This window comes from Fringilla coelebs (assembly GCF_963513975.1).
Source record: "Fringilla coelebs genome assembly, chromosome: 9".
Taxonomy (NCBI): domain Eukaryota; kingdom Metazoa; phylum Chordata; class Aves; order Passeriformes; family Fringillidae; genus Fringilla; species Fringilla coelebs.
In genome coordinates this window covers 30196318-30217536 of record NC_140067.1, presented here as the reverse complement: position 1 = coordinate 30217536, position 21219 = coordinate 30196318, and the positions used below count along the sequence as shown (strand labels likewise).

Genomic DNA, 21219 nt, shown 5'->3' with positions numbered 1-21219 from the left:
ACCAGGGCTCCCGCCAGGTTTGTGCCCACTGTTTGCTTTGCCAAGTTTCAGCAGAAAAGGCACGGATGTGGAAGGGGCTAACAGTGGGCCTGTTAGTTAAAGGAGTGGGAAGAAGCTGAGAAGCAAGAAGAAGTTGATAAGGAGCTCTCTCCAAGGCTGTAACCAAGGAGACCAAAAGAAGTGAGGAATTGAAGAAAGATAAGGAGAGAACTTTGCAGCTGGACAAAGTATTTTTAGAAAGTTAGCTGAAGTCGCTGTAACTTTTCACCAATGGTGTTATGTTGATTTATTGTGGCCAAGAGTTAGGGTGGAAGAAGTATAAACAATTAGAAAGTGTATAAAAGGTCAGCCATGTTCTGTAGTAAAGAGTTGCCATCTGAGACTGCTTGTGGTCTCTGCTTTGTGTTGGGACCGCTCGACAAAGATGCTCACAGCACATCCCATGGTGCCTGGCCCCTGTCACTGCTGTGCCACAGCTGGCTTGGCAGGGTGGGACACCAGTGCCTGCCTTTTAGTCACTTAAAGCCCACAGAAAGGCCACCAGCAGAGCAAACACCTTCAAAGCTCCCTGTCACTGTGATATTTTATGAAAAATCCCTTCGCCGGGATTTTTCTCCGAGAAGCTGAGAAGCCTCAGAAAAGAAATGTAAACAAAAATTATCTGATTGCTTGGAATGTGCTCTGGAGATCGTTTACCAACAGCTACATCTTTGAATGGTTCCATGTGAATTGTTTTTAATTAATGACCAATCCCAGTCCAGCTGTGTTGGGACTCTGGTCAGTCACGGGTTTTTATTATTCATTCTTGTCTAGCCTTCTGATGTCCCCTTTCTCTTTCTTTAGTTTCAGTGTATCATTTTCTTTTAATGTAATATAATATCATAACATAACAAATCAGCCTTCTGAGAACTTGGAGTCAATTCTCATCTCTCACCTTGTCCTGGGGACCCTCACAACACCACCGCAACAACTGGTGACCACAGCTCCCATCCTGTGGCAGGTCAACACCAGAACTCTTTGAATCTGTCAAAATTCAAGCTTTGCAGCAACTTGGCAATGAAGAGGTAGGGATTTGGCAAGTGGGGAATGAGATTGGCTACCACCTGACCCTGGGGAGCTCCATCCCACCCTGGAGGGTGGCTGGAGTCCCCAGCAGCTCAGGATGTCCCTAGGGCTGTAGCAGCCACACATCCACACCTGCTGTGGGCACAGGGACCCCTCAGGTGGGACTGGGAGATGCTGAGGCTCTCAGAGTCTCCCCAGGGTATTCACACACATCATCTGAGCAGGGCTCACACCTGCCTGTGAAAGTGCGCTCACTGGTGATTCAGAAAATCAAAAGCACAGGAGGGCCACATGAGCAATGTTCCACGTAACCACAAACCACATCAGAGCCAGCCAACCAGCTCAGCTGCTGGGACAAGCTACAGCTCTCAGCTTGCCTGAGGCATGCTCAGAGGAATTTAAGCATCTTTAGCACTGAAAGAACTCTCTGAAGAGCAAGAGTGAATCCACCAGAGTGGCCAAGAAATGGCTACAGTGGTTGGTTCATGGGGGATTTCAGCTGGTTCTCCCTTGGAATTTTACAGGATGAAGTTTCCAAGCTTGCCAATTGAAAGATGTGAGAGCTGCATTCAGATGGGAGCCATCCAGACTTGCTCAGCACCACATTTCAGGAATGCCAGAGGCACTCAGTGCAGCGCACTGGGTGTGGAAGGGTTTGGCTCATTCCCCTGGCACAGTTTGGGTTTGCCCACTCTTGGCTAGCTCCAACCCTGCATCCCCAGTGCTGTGAAACAAGCCTAGGCAAGGCTGGGGGTTACCCCAGGCTCAGGGGGCAGTGACACAGCTGGGAAGGGCTCACAAGATCTGGTGAGTGCAAATCTCCCACCTCCAGCTCCTGACCTCACCTTAAACCCTGTGGAAGGATTTTCCCTTGTCATCAACATCTCTGAACAGAGCAGACTAAACACCTCAGCCACACGTGGCAGAGCAAGGCTGGGCTTACAGCAGGTCTCTGTGGTCTGGGGTGGCCTCAAGTCCTCTCCCAATACCTCCAAAAGAGAATGCCAGCCCAGCAGTGATGGGCAGACCAGAAGAACAGGTCCCACCTGGCTACAACCATGCCCAGATTTGCTTGTTGGGGACCAACAGGCAGCAGCCAAAATGACAGAACAAATACAATAAAACAGGGGGGGTACTGAGATGGAACCTCCAACCCAGAGATGGGAAATTAACCCATGAATTTGAAACCCAGCAGAAACCACAGCTGCAAACATTGCTCAAGGATTGCAGCCCAGACCCTGCTGCTGTCAAACCTGTGCCCCATCCCCATGGTACCAGCTTGCTCATTCAGGAGTTACTGAAAACCCTCCTCAGCTGGGGGTTGAGAAATGCAGCTCTGAGCACTCACAAAACGGATTTCTCTGTCCTCCTGGTGCTCTTGGCTGCCCCTGTTTCCTCTCTGGGCTCTCTCTGCTCCTTCACAAGCTGGCAGTGCAGCCAGACAAGGCACAGGGAGCACAACAGAGGCTAAGGTGCTGGGCAAAGAGGTTTCTGCAAGAAGAAAGCTCAAAAGGCAAATGGGAAAAATGAGATGGCACCTAGCAAAGGATTTCAGGTTCTGAACTCCTCTGGTGTTATGTGACGCTGCTCAGCAAGAAACAAATCACAGCTTGCCCAGCACTGGGGCACCCCCTGATTCCAGTGGTGGAAGAGGTGGGTCCTGTCCCAGAGCACCCTCAAAACCAAAGTATTTTTCTGCCTCAGCTGCCCTGAGGAGGCCTCTCCTGCTCACACAATTCTTCTGCATCCAGCTGTAATCTATTCCTGCCCCTTAGGAGACTGCAGCAAAAGGTGCCATTTTCCTGGTGCTTGGTTTGGGATACAGAAGGTATCTGAATACTGGAGGATACTGGACCACCAGTACTCCCAGAAAGCACAAACAGTGTTAGCAATGCATCTGCTTGGCTTGGGAGCAAAGCCAGGGCTTGGAGAGTTAAAAACCTGATGATTATACAGCCAAATACCTCAACCTGGAGAGCTTTAAAGTTATAAAAAACACCTCTGTGTCATAAAAAACATGTCTGTGTGGTCAGCGTGCCTGAGGATGGATACACATACCCATGCTGAGGGCACAGGATGCAAAGTTCCAGTTTGGCCCAGCCCAGCTGAACCTCAGCCCTGCCTCCACAGGCTCCATGTCACAAAGGCAAGTGCTCAAAATGTATTTCCCAGGAAAGAAATACAGTCCCTTCCCTTACACTTTCCCACAGCAGCTGGAAAGTGTATTTTCTGGATCCAAAATTAGGTGCAGCAGTGATAGGCACACAGGAGCAAGCAATGGATTATTTGGTTTCCTCAGAGGGTACATCAGAGGCTGTCCAATACCCTGATTTAAACAATTCATTTGGAAGCTATCTGTCCAAAGTTTTGAGACAATGCCTTGCTAACTGGAATTAAAACAAAAAACAAGAGAGCATCCCAGGAGACACAGGGCCTGCTCCACACTTCACAAACACTGGCCCTGACAAACCCCATTGAGCAATACCCTAATGGGGCACAGACATCTGTGGGTAGGATCTTCCTGAAAGCCATTCCCCAGCAGCCAGACAAATGAGCTTTTTGGGAAGGGCAGGAGATGGGGTCAGCTTTGTCCAGGAACCCCTTTCCTCATCTGCCCCCTGCAAGTCCCCAGCTCCTTGGGGCTCGCCCTCCAGCTGCAGCCCCTGCCCAAGCTGCCTCTCCCCGGGCTCTGCCAGCTCCAGGGAGCATGGAGCACCAGAGATCCCTGCTCAGAGGCTGCTGGTCCCCTCTCCTGCTCTGCACAGCGCAGTGCTCCAGCCCGGGCTGTGGGGGGATGGAACCGGGATGGGGGCACCAGGAACACGGGGAACAGGAGATGGGAACATCGGGAACACGGGGAACAGGAGATTGGGAGCCCCGGGAACACGGGGAACAGGAGCATCGAAACAGGGAGATAGGAGCACCGGGATGGGAGGGAGCATCGGGAACACGGGGATGGGGGCAGGATGGAGCAGAACAGGAAAAGTCTAGGTGGATGAGTGGTGGTGGCAGCGGAGCAGAGAGGGAGAAGATGGAATTTGGGAGGGATTGCTCCTGCCCCAGCCCAGGCTGCAGCACAAGGAGCTCAGCCCAGGAGGGCTCGGGGGGCAGGATCCTCCGCAGGTACGGATGTCTCCCCGCAGGGATGGCCGGGCTCGCTCACCCCCGCTCCTCCGCGGAGCGTCCCTGCCCTCTAGTGGGTCCGGAAGAATTGTGCAGGAGGATGTGAAAAACACCAATCACTTTTTATTTTAAAAGTTTAATAGTAATAAAATGGTTATAAAAATAGCGATATAGTTAGAATTTGGACAATTTTGATTAGAACCATATGAGACAATAAAAACAAAGAGTTACAGACAGTCCAGGTACCTTTTCTGGGCAAAATAAGCCCAAAAAAGGATCCACATTAACAGAGGATTAACCCTTAAAAGCAACAGCCTGTTGCATATCCATACATCCTGTGCATGATGCATCAATTCCATTCAAACACAGGATTCTGTCTGGGCAGTGTCAGCTTCTTCCTCTGAATCCTGATGGCATCCTCAGGGCTGAGCGAGGTGGGAAGAAGTTGGCTTCTTCTGATAAGAGAGAAATAAATTATTTTTCTCTGGAAGACTTAGGTGTGACTGCTACCAGCCCGAGGTGGCACTGGGAGGCATCCTGCACAGTGTGGACCATAAGCAGGCAGCTGGCCACGCCAGCCCACAGGCCCCTGAACTCCAACCCCAGCCCTTTTCCCTGGGAAGGAAAACTCACCAGCCCAGGTTCCCAATTGTTAATATATCGTGAAGGTTCTGTCATTGCAAAGGTTCCATAGGGTTGCTAGAGTTTTGTACCTCCTTGATGTTTCTCATAGGCAGCTCCTCTAAGCATTGACTCTTCTTTCTTCTCACAGTAGCCAGCTGACTCCAGCTCCCCCTCAACTACCCAATCCACTCTTTTATAACAATCTTCTTCTTATTGGCTACAGCTGAGGCCTGTTAAAGGCCTGTTTGTAGTCTTAAATAATTGGCTCAGCTGAAACCCCTTAGGGGTAAGATTGCTTTCTATACTACCTTTAATTTCTTATCCAACAATTCCCCCTTTTTTCTTTTAATTACAGAGTTGCAGCATTTCTAGAAGTACATGTTGAAATAAATTAACATTATGACACATTCATATATTTCATTTAGAACTAATAGTTATAAAAGTGTTCAGACAACACATTACAGTACAAATATATATATTTTTAAGTATTGGTTCAGTTTTGCAGCTTTTCTCAGTTTACAAAGTACTTAGCTTCAAAATCTTTTATACTGATGCTTAACAGACATTAATAGCTCCACTAATCAGAAAACACATCAAACTAAATAATAGAACTATTCTTTTTCCAGTTCTTACAGTTACTTTAGTAAATTCTCCCCTGGTCCTTTTTCCCAAATCTATGGGGTTATATAGTTTAGTATTTGAGTCCTTTTTCTCCCGAAGTCACGTCAGGGTCACCATTTGTCATCATTATATCACGAAGGTTCTATTGTCATTATATTGCAAAGGTTCCACGTTGTAGAGTTTTGTACCTCCTTGACATTTCTCATAGGCAGCTCCTCTAAGCATTGACTCTCCCTTTTTCTCGCAGTAGCCAACTGACTCCAGTTCCCCTTCAACTACCCAATCCATTCTTTTATAACACTCTTCTTCTTATTGGCTACAGCTGAGGACTGTTAAAGTCAGGCCTGTTCCTAATCTCAATAATTGGCTCAGCTGAAACTCCTTAAGGGTAAGATTGCTTTCTATACTACCTTTAATTTCTCACATTGTATCCTCCTACACCTGCTGGCAGATTGCAGGAGGCACTTGGCACTGTAAAACCAGCCCAAGTTGGCAATGGCACCATCTTACATCCGAGAGGCACCCAGCGCAATGCGGAATTCTAGCAGTCAGCTGGATATTTTTGGCTTTAGTTCCCTGAAAAAGGGTTCAGGCCTTTTCCCTGGGAAACAAAACTAACCATTCCAGGTTCCTGATGTCAGTTTACAGGAGGCACTTGGCACTGTCAAACCAGCCCAGGTTGGCAGTGGTGCCATCTTGGGTCTAGGAGGCATCCTGCGCAATGTGGAATTTCAGCAGCCAGACGGCCACTCCAGACCACAGGCCCCTGAGCACCACAGCCAGCCCTTTTCCCAAGGGAAACAAAACTCACCAGGCCAGGTTCCTGGTGTCAGTTTACAGGAGGCACTTGGCACTGTCAAACCAGCCTGGTTGGCAGTGGTGCCATCTTATGTCTGAGAGGCGCCCAGCGCAATGCGGAATTCTGACAGTCAGCCAGATATTTTTGGCTTTAGTTCCCTGAAAAAGGGTTCAGGCCTTTTCCCTGGGAAACAAAACTCACCAGTCCAGGTTCCTGATGGCAGATGGCAGTGGTGCCAGCTTGGCTCTGGGAGGCATCCTGCGCAATGCAGTATTTCAGCAGGCAGCCGGCCACTCAGTCTAAGGCTGGTTCCAAGGAAAAAGCTGTGGTGGAAGCCACGTTGTGGCAGGTTTGTGTTCCCCTTGGGGTGCCTTTTGCAGCTGCAGCGTGCCTGGAGCTCTGGGCTTTGTGGTTTTCAGTATCCTAGCAGATGACTGGCCACTCAGGGCCACAGGCCCCTGAAAAACAACACCGGCCCTTTTCCCTGGGAAACAAAACTCACCAGCCCACATTCCTGATGCCACTTTACATGTGGCAAACTCGTGGGGTGGTGAGTTTTACTGTCCTGGTTTTCCCCCCTGCAAAGCTGCCAGCATCTGACCCTAGCCACAATGACTCCACTGGTTTTAGAACTCACAGCCCTTGGACCAGCAATGTCTTACCCAATCCGCTCTGTCACCGCTCACCCCTGTCAAATGCATTCCACTGCAGTCCTGAAACTGTGTATTTCCATCAAGCATCCCCTCTGATCCTGATCCTGACCACAACAATACTCCAAAATATCCTGAAATAGCCTTTAAAAAACCCTTCCATACACTGAAAAGCCAAAATTGCCCTAGGAAACCTTGAAGAATCCCCTATATATCCTTAGAAGTTGGGGGAAAATCCTGAAAAAAACCTGCTGAGCCTCCAAGCCCCACCTGTTGCTCCCTAACCCTCAGATGTTTTCCCTACCTTTTTTGCAGTGGATCTTGTGTCCTCTCAGGGCTCTCTCATTGTCCTGGTGTGAGCCTTGCTGTCTAGTCCCACCTTGAGGCTTCCACTCTGGTCTCGCTGTCAGGGTTGCTGTGTTGGGCTGCTGTTTGGGGGAAAAGGCTGTTTTTAGGGTGGCTGCTTAGGCTGAGCTTAGGGCTGGGCTGAGGGGTGGCACCTGTACCCTAACTTGCCCCCTAAGCTGTACCCTGCAGCCCTGATCTCCTCTGGACTGTCCAGCCCAGTTCCTGCAGCTCCCAGCCTCTGCCACCCTCAAGCCCCCAGAGTGCTCTTCAAGCTGCCCCAAAGCCTCTGTCATGCTCTGAAAGGACCCTAAAAATCCTATCAATTCCCTAAAAAATACCTAGTTTTCAAAGTGCCCTAAAAACCCCATAACAAACATAAAATGGCCTCAAAATACTCTCAAAATATACTAAAAATACCCTACTTTTGGAAAACCCCTAAAAGACCCCTAAAAATCCCCAAAGCATTTTTTTAAAACCCCAAAAGTTCCTTAAAGAACTCTAAAAATACCCAAAAAATCCTTAAAATACCTTGATAAGACTCCTAAAAAATTCCTTCAAAATGCCTAGAAATACCCTAGTCCTAAAAAAAAAAGTCCTCCACATGCCCTCAAAAGTCCTAAAAAAGCCATAAAGCCCCAAGAATACCAAAAAAAAAACCCCTAAAAATTCTAATTAATTGTAAGAAAGCCCTTAAAACACCCTTAAAAAACTCATTTAAAAGTCCTGAAAAAGCTCTAAAGGTATCCTAAACATTCACAGAAAATTCCTAAAAAAAAAAAAAACAAACAAACAAACAAACAAAAAAACCAAAAAACCCAAAAAAATTCCTGCAAAAAACCCCTAAAATATCCTTTAAAAGTCTTAAAAAATAAGCCTAGAGGAAAAAAAAAAATTTATATTTTTTTAAATTATATATATATATATATATATACACCTGCTCAGCCCCACCCAACCTGTAACTCCCTAACCCTCAACCATCTTCCCTACCTTTTAAAGAGGGAAAATACCTGCAGCTGCTGGGAGGGTTGTGGGGCTGTCCCAGCATTAGGGACATTGCCTGCAGCTGCTGGGAGGGTTGCCATGTGCATCTGGAGCTTGCTATCCAGCTGCTCACAGCTGGCCAGGAAGCTGAGAAGGCCCTGAGGTGCCTGAGCAAGGAGATTGCCAATGTTTTTGCCTCGTCCCAGAATGCCACCACAATCAGCATTGACGGGGTGATCAAGGCTGTGCTGGACATTGTGACATTGTCAAGCTGCAGGTGGACACAGAGCTCAGCTCTGGGTTCAGTGGAGGCAACAAGGTGGCAGTGGTGCACCGATTTGATGGTTGTTTCTCCCAAAGTAACTGGGACTTCTCTAAGTAAACTACAGAGTGTAAGCAAGGAACTTGTTGGTTGTTGGTAAATTGTGTTCAGTGATGCTTTCAGCCTTGGTGTCCTGGAGCTGAACATTGCTGTGCCTCAGTTCAGAGTCACTCATCTGAACCTGTGTTGAAGCACTGTTGGCTTTGCTGTGAGGATCCTCCTCTGGTGGTGCATAAAGCTGGTATCACATTTGACAAGGTAACAGAATGTAAAACCATCACCTTCATCTCCCAGAATTGCTTACTTTACTTCTAACATAAGAAATAAACTGAAAATGACGATAAAGTGATGTGAGTCTAAGCACAAGCTTCTTCCTGATCCACTGGATCACAACATCAGTGTCAGCTATCTCTGGCCACTTGCAGAAGTAACAAAATTGCTTGAAAGATCTGTGACCTGTAGAGAACTTTTCAGCAAGCATTTCTTCCTTAAATGAGCCTGCCCCAAACAGTTCTGGAGGAAAAGGTAAGGTATAAAGGTTGCTTAAAGTCAGTAGTAATGTCAGTTAAATAACTCCTCAGTACCTCTTGCCGGGCTGCTTGCAGGAGTTCTCTACTCTTTTTCAAAGTTTTGCAAGTTGTAAAATTTGGATGGAAATCATAGTATGTACACGGGGATGACATTTTATCTCCTTTCCAAACAAAACTTTAGGAATATATAGGTTATTTCTCCTTTTACTAAGATTATTATTTTTGCATTGAGAGAATCTATTTATTTGTGATACTTGATATCCTAAAAAAATAACTTTTCTTCTTGTATCTGTGTATAGCTGGCTGCTTGCTATAAATTTCTAGCAAAGAACAGATTTGCAGAGCATGCTTTTAAAATGTTTTTTAGTCTCTCATGTCAAGAGTTCCTCACAACAAGTACCTGTTTCTATTGTTAAATATTTTGGGTAAAAAAAAAAAAAAGATAATAGCAGCACTTCCATTTCATTGCTACTTCATGCTCTGAGCTATTGGTCCATGTCCATTTGGTTTTATTGAGTATAAAGGAATGTGTGAAGATGCTCTCAAATTAATAGGATGTTTTCTTGTAGACGCTGAGAAATTTGGCCCATCCTTCATTCACAAGCCCTTTAAACTGTCCAGTTGAAAAAAAAAAAAAACAAATCCAAAAAAAAAAAAAAATCACTTTCAACCAGGAAAACCTGTTGAGGAGCTGGAGCTTCTGGCTTCTTTCTGCTAGGCAAGGTTGGGGGTGTTAAGTAGAATTGACCAAAATCACCTCAAGCATCTAGAAGAGCAGAATTTGGGACACAGAGCTGTGGTGGCTTAAACCAGAGGTGGATTTGTTCTAACTACTGAGAGCCAGCGATGGATAATGCTTCCTGTTTTGAGGGGTAGAAATAAAAACAGTAAGAAGACATGGAAGTGCTGTTGTTCTGGATGTTGAATAGCTCAGGAAGGAAAAGATGGCATTTACATTTTGAACATTTCACTGGACAAATGCTTTTTATTTAAAAAAAACCCAACAGTGACTTATTTTCAAATTTTTCCTCATAGCATATTTGTTTGTATACTATGTAAACTGTTTCAGTAATGATTGAAAATAAACATAATTGTTTTATAAAGCTGTTTTAAGTCTTGCCCACTGAATTTTAAGTGGTCAGACTCTCTTTTCCCCCATGTTTAAATTGCTCACTTCACCTTTGACCAACTACGGATGCCTAAAATAGAACCTTTTGCAAAATTCAGAACTTTCAAGAAACTTGAGTGGAGTGGTAGACACTGGGATGCAGATGCCTGCATTTCATAATATCAGGGCTTTTGTCTGACAGGGAACATGTCAGGAAATGGCTGTGAATTGTCTTTTACTGGGTGTTCTTGTACTAATTCCCCAGTTCTGATTTCAGCTGGAACTAATGATAAGATATGGTTCACTTGTTTCATTAGCCCAATGCAAGAGTCAGCAGCTGACAAAAGGGATGACTTCATCCTTGTTCCACTCCTAGCTGCATGTTCTGTACTTTTGGTGTACAAACCAGTGCACTGGGAACTGATTGGAGAGACAGTCTTACTGAAAAGTAACTTTAAAAAAATTTATCAGAACTGGCCACCACAAAAAAGAAGACAAAATTGCAATATGAAGACAGGAGAGTGCACACATATACAATTAAAACATATTTAATGCAGGTTATTTTCTGCTTATAAAACTTCTCTTCCTTGTTGGTATTAAAGAGCTGTATTCCTGGTTCAAGAGAAAATAGGAAGGTGTCTGGAGATTGAAGACATAATGTTGTGCTAGCCAAAGGAAAATGTTGTTGTTGTGGACTGTGGGAAAAGCCTACAAAGCTGTACTTCCAAATATGTTGTGCTGCTTAGCCTGAAAAAAAATTAAAAACAAGATTATACAGTCAATTGCCCCTCCCATAGGAGGGGGAAAGGCTCAGGATTAGAAGACTCTCCCTGCTCTTGAAGCAGCAGATCCTTTTGTAGCTGTTTGTGGCTTTGTCCTTAAAAGGCTCTCATTAAATATCCACAGGTACTTAATGCAGATCTCATTAAGCAACTCCTACTCAGACAGAGGTGAAGAGTAATGTCTGTCTGTGTTCCTCACAGGCAGCTGATTACTATCCTCCTTGTGTAATTATTTCGTTGCCTGGGGCAAACGGAGCCATTTGATGTTTTCCAAGCTGCAAAATAGTTTGGCTCCTTCTAGAGAAATCTCACTTGTGAAATTGAAGTGACCCTGACTGTCAGCAGATCAGGAAATTAGTTTGTGACCAAAAAAATGTGATTTTACAGAGCAATGACACCAGATCTGGCCTTGAGACCAAGAAGGGGATTTTCCTTCTACAGTGGCCTTTAGGAAAAAAAACTTTTGGGTAGAACATGATCTTTTGGCGGACGGCTGAAGCAGCTACACACCAAGCTGCAGACAAGATTTCCAGCACTCTGCAAACTGGACTGGAAATGGTCAAAGTGCTCCTTGGGCTGTGAGCAGATGGAGCTGCAGTTGGTGAGAGCCCCTTGCAGGTGGAAGGGGGAGTGTGGCTGTCACCCGTGGGCACCTGCAGGATGGAAATACCTTACTGCCTTCAGCAGTGGCTGTTGTGGAAGGGACCCAGAACAAAGCACTGCCCAGCTGGTGTTACCTTGTCTCTCACACCCTGCTCTGAGTCATGCTGCGCTGAGTGTGGAGCATGCTAAGCAGGTTTGGAAAAATTTCCCCCCCTCCTTTTTTTTTTTCCACATCAACAAAATCATACTCTTTCTGCAAATTAAAAAAGTTGTGCTTTCATATCCTTGTTTTTGAAAATTATATTTGTTTTGAATGAAAAGTCCAGCTCGAACTGAATGCAAAAGGTAAGGTGAGAGCTCCATTATTTGCTGTACAGGACACAGCTATATGCACCACCTGCAGCGCAATGGCCAGCATGCTGTATTTAGGGAAAAGAATCTGGTTTTGGAGGGGTGTAATGAAACATGAACAACTTGCCAGATTCTGTGTTAGGACCCTGTGGTACAGTTGGAAAACTGTGGGAAGAAATCTGAAGCGATGCCTTTATTTCATAAAAGAACGATTTTTCATGCATTGTTTCTGCTGTCAGATGGATGGCAAAGTCGTAGGGGTACAGAGCAGGGATTGGGGGGGTGTCCTGTAGTCCTCACAGCTGTCCTGTGTCCTGTTTTATTGTCGGCTCCTGACAGCTGGATTTATAATTGTGTGCCTGGAAAATCTCATTCCATGTCCAACAGGTGGAAGCACCCTTCCCCAAATTCCTCCACGGCTCTCGGGAGCCCCGTCAATCAGGGAAAGGGGGGAGGGAGTCTGGGGGCTCTCGGCTGCAGGAGCCAGCTGCCCCTTTCTAATTTTAGAAGGGGTGTGCAAGAACAGAGCAGAGTGGAAAACTTTCCAAACCTCTTTCTTGGAGCTGCATTAAGCGAGGGAGTGAAAGATGAGAATCTTCGCGTTTCCCTCGCCCAGCGTGTCCGTCCAGCGCCGGGGCAGCGCTCGCTGCCGCTCCCGGCCGCGCTCTGCCCCGTAGGGAGCTCGTCCGGCTGCGGGGGGTTCCGCTCCTCCTGTCCTCTCACCCGGGGCTCTTTGCAGGTAAACGCTTATTTATTTATTTGTTTTATTTCTGAATTTCACGAGGTGACTGCGTGTTCCACGAAAATGCCATTTTCCTTTCTCTCCTCGTGCAGGGTGTTTGCCCACCAGAGCTTTCCGCTTCACTGCAAGGGAATCTTTGAAAGTGACAAAAATTCACTTTCAAACCAATTCCGCTGTTAGGTGCAGAGAGCAAACAGGAGAAAAAACCAGAATGCAAACACTGCCTGGTAATTCCATTTAAACCAAATGATTTCCATGTTTGAGAAAAACCTAATGCGATGCCTAGTTTGCCTGGAGATGAGAAGGAGGACCGTGAAACTAGACTAACTGCTTCCAAGCAGAAAAGAGAAACTATGTTTAAAAGCATAATTAAAGAGGCAGTACGTTACGAAAGTGCTGAATAATTTAAATAGGCTGCCAGTCCAGCAATATTAAGCAGCAAATTTAAGCAAACACTATGTGATGATGGGGAATATAATAATTTCATTTGCCCTAGTCTGCAATCAGGGCTCCCATACTTTGCAGTAATATTGTTTTCGTTGATTGAAATTGCCATTATTATTATTATTACTTTCAGTCTCCTGCTTTTGGGAGCAGCAAGTTTGCTCTTTGAGGACTCAGGAGGGAATTTGGCACTACTTGCCACTCTTTCCCACTGGACCTGTGCTTGTCTTTCCACGTTCAGGCATTTTTTCCCCTCATCTGGCAAAATCCAAGTAATCATAAAATAAAGATGAATTTTAGAAGTGCCCAAGGAGCACTTTGACCATTTCCAGTCCAATTTGCAGAGTGCTGGAAGTAAAAATAATTTCCAAACGTTTAACCACTGACATCTCGAGCTTACCTCTTCTTTCAAAGGAGGTATGCTTATGCAGGAAAATGCACTCTGTAATTAGTTTGTATATGCAAAAGACCCAGATTAAGGCTAAATGAGAATCCTGTAATTGTGATGTGATTAAATTCTGCATTGCCTAAACTTCATAGCTGTAATCTCTTAGTATTTAGTGTGTTTTCCTATGATGTTCCCACACTGGAATAACTTACATGCAAAATGATGACCATTTAGTAGAGGAGAGGCTATGTACAAATAGGTTCATCCTTTCTAGTGAAGTAAAAAAAAAAAAAAAATTTAAAAAAGTGAAACAAAAAAAGTTATCATGGTAGTTACCATGATCCTTTAGTGTTTGGGGTTGACAACTCTCCACCCCCGTGCATCCCCCAAGAAATTTGGCACCAAACAATCACACTAATGACTGAAAACCAGACTGGGGAAGTTGTAGACAGGCCCTGAAGGGAACATTCCCAAAATAACTGTAGGAAGAAATTCTTTTTTCCTATTCTAATAACTTTCTTTCTTCAGTGGAAATAATTTGCTATAGCTGGATAATATCTTAGACCTATTTTTGAAGCGTGGGTGGTTTTAATGCATCTTCAGGGTGGAATCTATGCATTAGAAGTCAGTATACTAACAAATTCTTCATTCGTGTTTATAATGAGTGATAAAAGTGAAATGAAGCCCATGGAACTCGGTCGTGTCTCTGAAGTTCTGCAAATGTTTATTTAAATTTAAATTTGGGAGAGTGAAATTGGAGACTCTTTCATTTGAACAACAACAACAAAAAATAATCTTTTTCTAAAGATGAAGGCTATGAACACAAATGACTAAAAAGCGGTGCCCTAGTTTTGGCTGGAGCCGCTTCAGGAATGCCAACTGGGTTTAATTAGCATTGCCAAGTCCTGGCCTTGCACCAACACCCAGGGCTCTGCATAACAAACGCAAGGGGACTGCCCCGGCAGGTCAAGCCTGCAGAGCTGCGAGGGAAAAAGACAAGCTCGGGGGGAAATCCTGGAGAACGAGCCGAGCCGAGCCGAGCCAGGCCAGGCCCGGGCGGCCGCGCCGCACCCAAGATGGCGGCGGGCGCCGAGGGGGCCCGGCGGGCTGGCGCCATGCTGGGAAGGTCGGCGGCGGGCCGGTTCTCGCGAGAGTTCCCGATGCGCCGCCGCCGCCGCCGCTCCGTGTCAGTTGCGGGCCGGTAATGGCGGCGCTGAGCGGCCGCTGACGGGCCGCGCACCGGGCTCGGGCCGCCCTCGCTCCGCCCGCCCTCCGCGGGATGTGCCGCGACCTGCCGCCGGCGCAGCGGGCGTCCACCAGGTGAGGAGGCGGCGGGAGCGGCCCGCGCCGCCGCCCCAGGCCGCGCTCGGCCGGCGGTGCCGCCCCGCCGGGGCGTCGGGCGAGGTGGGGCCGGGGCGGGCCCGGCCCGAGGAGCTGCCGGCTGTCACTTGGCTCGGCCGCTCCGCCCGGCTCCGGCGTCTCCGCGGCATCCGCTTCACCCGTTAAGTGTCTTTCTTTTTCTAGTTTTAATTTGTTTTCCGCTGCTTGTCCTACCGCGGGGTGGCGGGTGAACGGAGAGGGTTGGGGTGCTCCGTTTCGCTGTTGTCTTTTCGCGTTGTGAGGGAAGCCGCCGATCCCGGCTGTTTCTGCGGACAAACAGAAACACAGCCCGGGGTGGCCGCGCTGCCCTCGGAGCCGCCCCGAGCACCGGGCCTGCGCTTTTAAAGTTTAAATGTGCGCTTTGCTAAATGTGTGCCTGTGCTGTGCCAGGGCGTCCTGCCCCGGCATTGCGGCAGAGCTCGGTGTCTGCCCGCTCAAAGTCCTCCTGACAGCCCCGGCTGCATCTGCCCCGAGCGCTCTCTGACTTCTTCGCTGCCATTCTCTGTGCCTGCTGGAGCCATAAAGGCTTCTATACGGGTATGGCTGGGTTGGTTTGTTGGGTTTTGTGTCATTCCTGAGGATGCAGTTTTGTGTGGTATATTGCCTGCTGTCGGTGTAGGTTTTGTGGAATAGGTTGCCCAGGAAGGTGGTGGAGTTACCATCCTCAGAGCTGCCGAGGATGTTTGATGATCTTAAAGGTCTCTTCCAACCTTGACGATTTTCCGATTCTCTGATTGTTTCTGTCTCTGGGTATAAGCTGTAGCTCAGCAGCTGAGCATCTCCTGGCATATTGTGTAAGTTTACAGGTAGAGGTTTGTCTGTCAAATAGCTTCATTGTGTAGATGAACAATCCACTGTCTTGAAATTGAAAATATCACACTTGACTGGTCGGTTCTGGAGGGAGGGGGGGTTTGTCATCTTAAGCTGCTTCAACTGTTCTGCTGATTTGAAAACTCAAAGTACAGTGACCAAAGTGTTTGTGGGACAAACGTGTGGAGCTGTAAGTGATTCACTGCTTTGCATGTAAGTTCTCAGTGTTCTGTCCGGCTGTCTGCACCGACGGGCTAAGTTTTGCTGCCTCTTTGCTATAGTTCTGGTTGCTGCAACAGTTTCATTAGGTAATGCTTGAGATAATTAGATACAACTGAGGGTGTGGCCACGTGAACACTGTAAACTGTCGAAGGCTTCAGTTTCTGAGAGTGACGCTGCTTTAAACAGAAGGTGTCCTGCTCCCACTAAGCAGAACAACTTAATTTATGGAGTAATGGAACATTTCTGCAAGGGGCCATGGTACCGTGGAAATTACCTGCATGCAAAGGAGTGTGGGCAGCATCTTGAGAGAGGTGATTGTGCCCCTCTGGTCCTCTCTTGTGAAACCTCACCTGGGTGCTGTGTACAGTTCAGATGTCCCCAGCATAAAAAGGACATGGAGCTGTTGGAGCAGGTCCAGAGGAGGCCACAAAGTTGGTAAGAGAACTGGAGCCCCTCTCCTGTGAAGACAGGCTGAGAACGTTGGGGCTGTTCAGAGAAGATTGCATGGAAACCTCTCAGCATGTTCAGTATCTGAAGGGACCTACGAGGAAACCAGAGGGGGACTCTTTGTTGGGAACTATAGAGGTAGGACGAGAAGGAATGGCTTCAAACTGAGAGACTGGGTTTAGCTTAGGCACTGGGAAGAAATTCTTCACTGTGAGGGCAGTGAGGCTCTGGCACAGAGCTCGCAGAGCTGTGGCTGCCCCTTCTCTGGAAGTGTTCAAGACTGGATTGGATGGGGCTCGGAGGAACCTGGGATAGTGGAAAGTGTCCATGGCCAGGAGTTGATCTTTTAAGTCCCTTCCATTGCAGGATTCTGTGCTGCTGATCAGCGTGGATCATCTTGCAGGCTGCCCAGGCTGGGTGTGGTGGTGACTGAGAGAAAGTGATTTTAGAATTACGAACATCTTGTCTGCGTGGGTTTGTTTTACTAAGCTTTGGTGCATAGCTCAGGTTTGAACACTGTCCTGATAAACCAGTCCCAATGTGGATCATGTCTTTTATGTCTTGAAATAACTTTATTGGCAATTTCTGTCACCACAGCAAAAGCGTCCCTCAAATGAGTAAGAATCTAATCTTGGAGTTGCTACATCTGTACTGAAGGTTTTGTTCACTTGGATGTGATGAACTTTGTGTCTCCTTTCACCCCTCTGCCAGACATACAGCTACTTTCTGCTATAAAGGTTTCCTTGTATGAAGCAGACTTGTGGATAAAGTCATTAATGGGTTTAGTCCCATTGACTTTAGAGTGCTCAGATGAGGCTGCAGTCCTATTGATGTGTTTCCAGTTAGGTTTGAAATCAGGAGTGTCAGTGCACATGGCTCAGGATCTATTCTGCATTACCATCTCTGGGAGGTGGGTGAAGCTGCACAACATAACGTGAACGGTGTGATGTGCTGCTGCTGCTTCTTTCCTCCCACTTTGACTGTCCTGGCAGCAACCTGATAAACTGAAAGAAAAGTCCCATAAAAGAAAAATTATTGATTTACTGCCAGATTAGTGAGCTGAACTGGCTTGTGATGCCATCAGGTGAGCATTGCATCTATGATGGAGTGACATGATTGCTAGAGGAGGTAGCAAAGAATATTTGGATTCCTTCATCACGGTGGAGCTGCTAAATCTGCTCAACTCCACCTTGAAAACTTCCATCAGAGAGCTACCTTTTTATCAGTACAGCAAAACTGTTTAACTCTGCTATTGATGTACTTAAACTAATTTGTGCTATTCAAATCAGTATGAGTGTTAATAGAAGATCAGGTGTAGTGATGCAGTAATGATAACAGAAGGACTTTGATAGTTGAGTGTAGAAAGAAAACTTTCCCAGTGCAGTCAATATATTAGACATGTGGCTGGATTACACCAGAAGTGTAAAATTTATCCATAGATGTAAGTGCTTGGAAGATAGATGTGTATCATTGTGCTAATGATATAATAGGCTTTAATGGACTGCTCCATTGAGAATAAAATTACTTGTATGCCTAAGTCTGAAACCTTTGTCGATATGCTAGAGAAAGAATAGAGCAAATAAATGAACTAATCAATTATACCAGGTCAATTGAAACTTAGTGAATGCTAACAGAAATTCTGGCTGGTTTAGCTTCCTAATAGCACTTCTCACTGATGGCAAAATTTCTCACTAAGTCCCATCCATGGCAATGCACCAGGTGGAGTTCTCAAACTGAAACAGAAAAACTGGTGTTATTTAAATATGAGAAAATATCTTATTGCTACATTTAGCTAGATCAAGAAAAAGTCTTTTAGCAGAGTCCTGGTATCTGCCTTTGTAATGCCAGGTCAGAAACAGAACTGGTGGTCACTGTTGAGCTTGCTGTGTGGTTTTTGTGTTTGGGATGTTTTGGCATCTTGTGTTGTTATTGAGACACTTCTTAGTCACTTCTCCTTCTGAATGCAGTTCTGAGCAGAGGGATCAAAGGTGACAAAGTGGCATTTGGAACATTTTCCCTGAAATTTTCATGCACTTTAGTCTGCTTTGAAAGAAAATAGCAATCATCCTGCAGTTGACACAACTGCAGGTGACGTGGCTTTTGTGCTCATGGTTCTGTTGAGATGTTGAAAGCTGCTGTCCTCAAAATTGACCGATCTGATTCTTGTACCTGGCTGAGGGCACTGCCTGTAAGTTCTAAGAAGGCTCCTTCGCAGTGGAGTGTTCCTTGTGAGATGAGACAGACATTGACGAATTTGAGCATATTCTGCTGAATGGATTTATTATGGGCTGCAAGAATTGAAATCTAATGTGCAGTTTCTGGTAACTGCAGGTGGAATGAGTGAACAAAGTCTTGTTTTGAAGGCTGAGGAAAGAAAATGCAGGAGTGCTTTATTGGTTCTAGGAACTGGGGTATTTTCTTCTCTGTCATAAATGCTAAGATCTTTGAAGTCAAAGAAAATACAGAACTTGTGAATGGATAGGCAAAGCCTTGTGTGCATCTCCTTAATAAATGGATGCATTCTCTGTGCCTCGGTACTCTGATTTCTTCATGAACAATGAATCAAGTTACACTAGCTGTCACAACATTCATTTCAATAGATTTCCTCAGAGTACCTCCTGGCACGTGATGCAGCAGAGGAAGACATTCAATTTCAGTGGAACCACTAGTCCCTTTTTAGGGCCAGTTTTATTTTTTTATCACTTCTTCATCAGTTGTGATGAAGCAGAGACACTTTTGCAAGTTGTCATGTCTTTTCATAGCAAAAGAATGTGGTAAGTGTCCATTCTCAGCATACAGTTGGAAAAAATCAGATCCAGAAATGTTTCATTTATAGAGAAATCTTCACTATAGTTTGGATGCAAATTTAGTAGCTGGCTAGTGCCAATGATTTAATCATAGAACTCAGGAAACATATTTGTATTTTCTACAGGGGTTTTTTTGACATTTGATGGATGTGTGTTTATATCATTTATCTTCCTGGTTAAAAGCTAGAGGTAGTGACACATGCTTTGAAATTTTTAAGTGCTCTTCTCTCTGCAAGTGTGTGGTGTATCTTGATTGCTCTTTTTTTGTACTGCCTTGGTAACCTTAAAGTTTTCTTATCTAGCTTAAGACAGATCAAATTTTATTTAATTTATTTTACTTATGAAGCTTTTGTTTTGTTTTAATTATTTTCCAAAGTAATGATATTTGGAATGTGAGTTCTTCTGGTATATATACTGCTTGTATTATAAGACAAAATATTGGATATTATCTAAAATTAGATCACTCAGAGCAGCTAACATTCAAGAGCTCCTTGGGCATTGCTGGTGTTCACTTCCTTTACATTTCATTTGAAAGCTTATTGTATAAATGAGCATTGGAAGAAGGTGGGTGGAGGACCTGCCTTATTCTGCGGTGTCAGCTGTAGATTCTGGAGATGTGGAGCTTTTTGGACAAACATGTCATGTATTTGTTTGTTGTGCTGGAATTTGTTCTCAGTTCTGAGGAAGGTCAGTACATTGCCTGCATCTGATAGTGTCGAAAGGCAAAGTTTGCTCAACATACACTCTGGCCAAAGAAAGGATATGTCACTTTTGTATCAAAAAACATTTTTAAATCCCATATACATAACCAAAACAAGTCTTAGAACAATGTATTATGGATATTTTTAACTCTCATTTAAGTGAGGTAATGCAATATGGTAAGGGCTTGGATTCCGGAAAAACGAGTAGGTTAACGTTATTTTAGACTCAAGCATATCATAATAAATTGTATTTTGTGGTTTTGAGAAGACATAGAAAGTGTTTCTGGCATCTTTAAATATAATTTCCATCACTTTCAGTGGACTGGCTCAGCAAAACAATTTGCTTCACTGGGTCTGCCTGTGCCTGTCCACCTTTGTCTGTTACTGCCAGCAGTGCAGAGTTTTAGCTGCACAGACAGGAGCTCCAGAGGGTCTTTTAAAATTCAAAAGTCACCTTTGTATTTATACATGGAAACTTAAAACGTTTTTGCAAACAGGAAAAAATAATTATTTATGTCTGTGTCCATTTCTTCCACAGACAAGTGTGCACTGTGTGAGATGTGGGTGCCCTGAGACACACTGACCAGGGTGCCCTTGACCTCCAGTGCTATCTACAGTAGGAAGAAGAAGGTGAATGGTTCTTGTTTTGCCCAGTCCCACTCTTCTCTTCGAGGCAAAGGCAAGAGCAGCTTCACACATTAGCTCCTGGGGAGCAGTAGCCAGTACAGGACTGAGACTGATCCCACTGCTCACCAGTGTTTCCATCCCTTCTCGTTCTGCTTGCAGGGAGGGTGTTACTTACAGTATGACATAGGTAAAACTAATAAAGCAAAAAAAAAAAGGCAGAATTCTTTTAGCCTGCACCAGACTCCCAGTTCACTTTGCTTTACCACATAAGCTCATTGACTTTCTGCCTGAATAAGGCAAAGAGACACCCAGGCATACAGAAAGGAAAAGATTGCTTCTTTTATTGACACTAGTGCATTATTTTTGCTTAAACTGCACAAAATGTTGTCCTTGTGCACTGTGTACCCAGTTTGTAGCAAAATCTGTCACTATGTGGATAAAACATTTGAGAATATCCCATAGAAGTCGATGTTAATAACTTGTTTCGTTCCATACCATTAGCAAACTTTCATATTTTCTTTTGTGGTATCCCTTTCATTTAGTATCCCTTGTGTTTTATAAGAAACAAAGTCTTGAGGAATACTGGTCCCTGTGCATGCTTGTGTTTTTTTCCCCCATAACCACAAAATGTTAGTGAAAATAGTAGTGGGTAATCTGTTGCTCACAGTCTTCCTTCTCTGAATCTGCACAATTCAGTTTCCTCTCTTGTTTCCTTGATTCAGTGCCATGACTTCTGAGTTTCCT

At 45.3% G+C, this 21219-nt stretch overlaps 1 protein-coding gene across 3 annotated transcripts in view; it reads left to right on the top strand.

Annotated features, from left to right (window-relative positions):
• The first annotated feature begins 14675 nt into the window (after positions 1–14675).
• Positions 14676–21219, top strand: part of CEP350 (centrosomal protein 350) — a 70472-nt gene continuing 63928 nt past the window's right edge. For all 3 annotated transcript variants that reach the window (XM_084211782.1, XM_084211783.1, XM_084211781.1), the window contains exon 1: positions 14676–14801. The gene's annotated coding sequence lies outside the window, so the exon portion shown is untranslated. The remainder of the gene's footprint in view (positions 14802–21219) is intronic.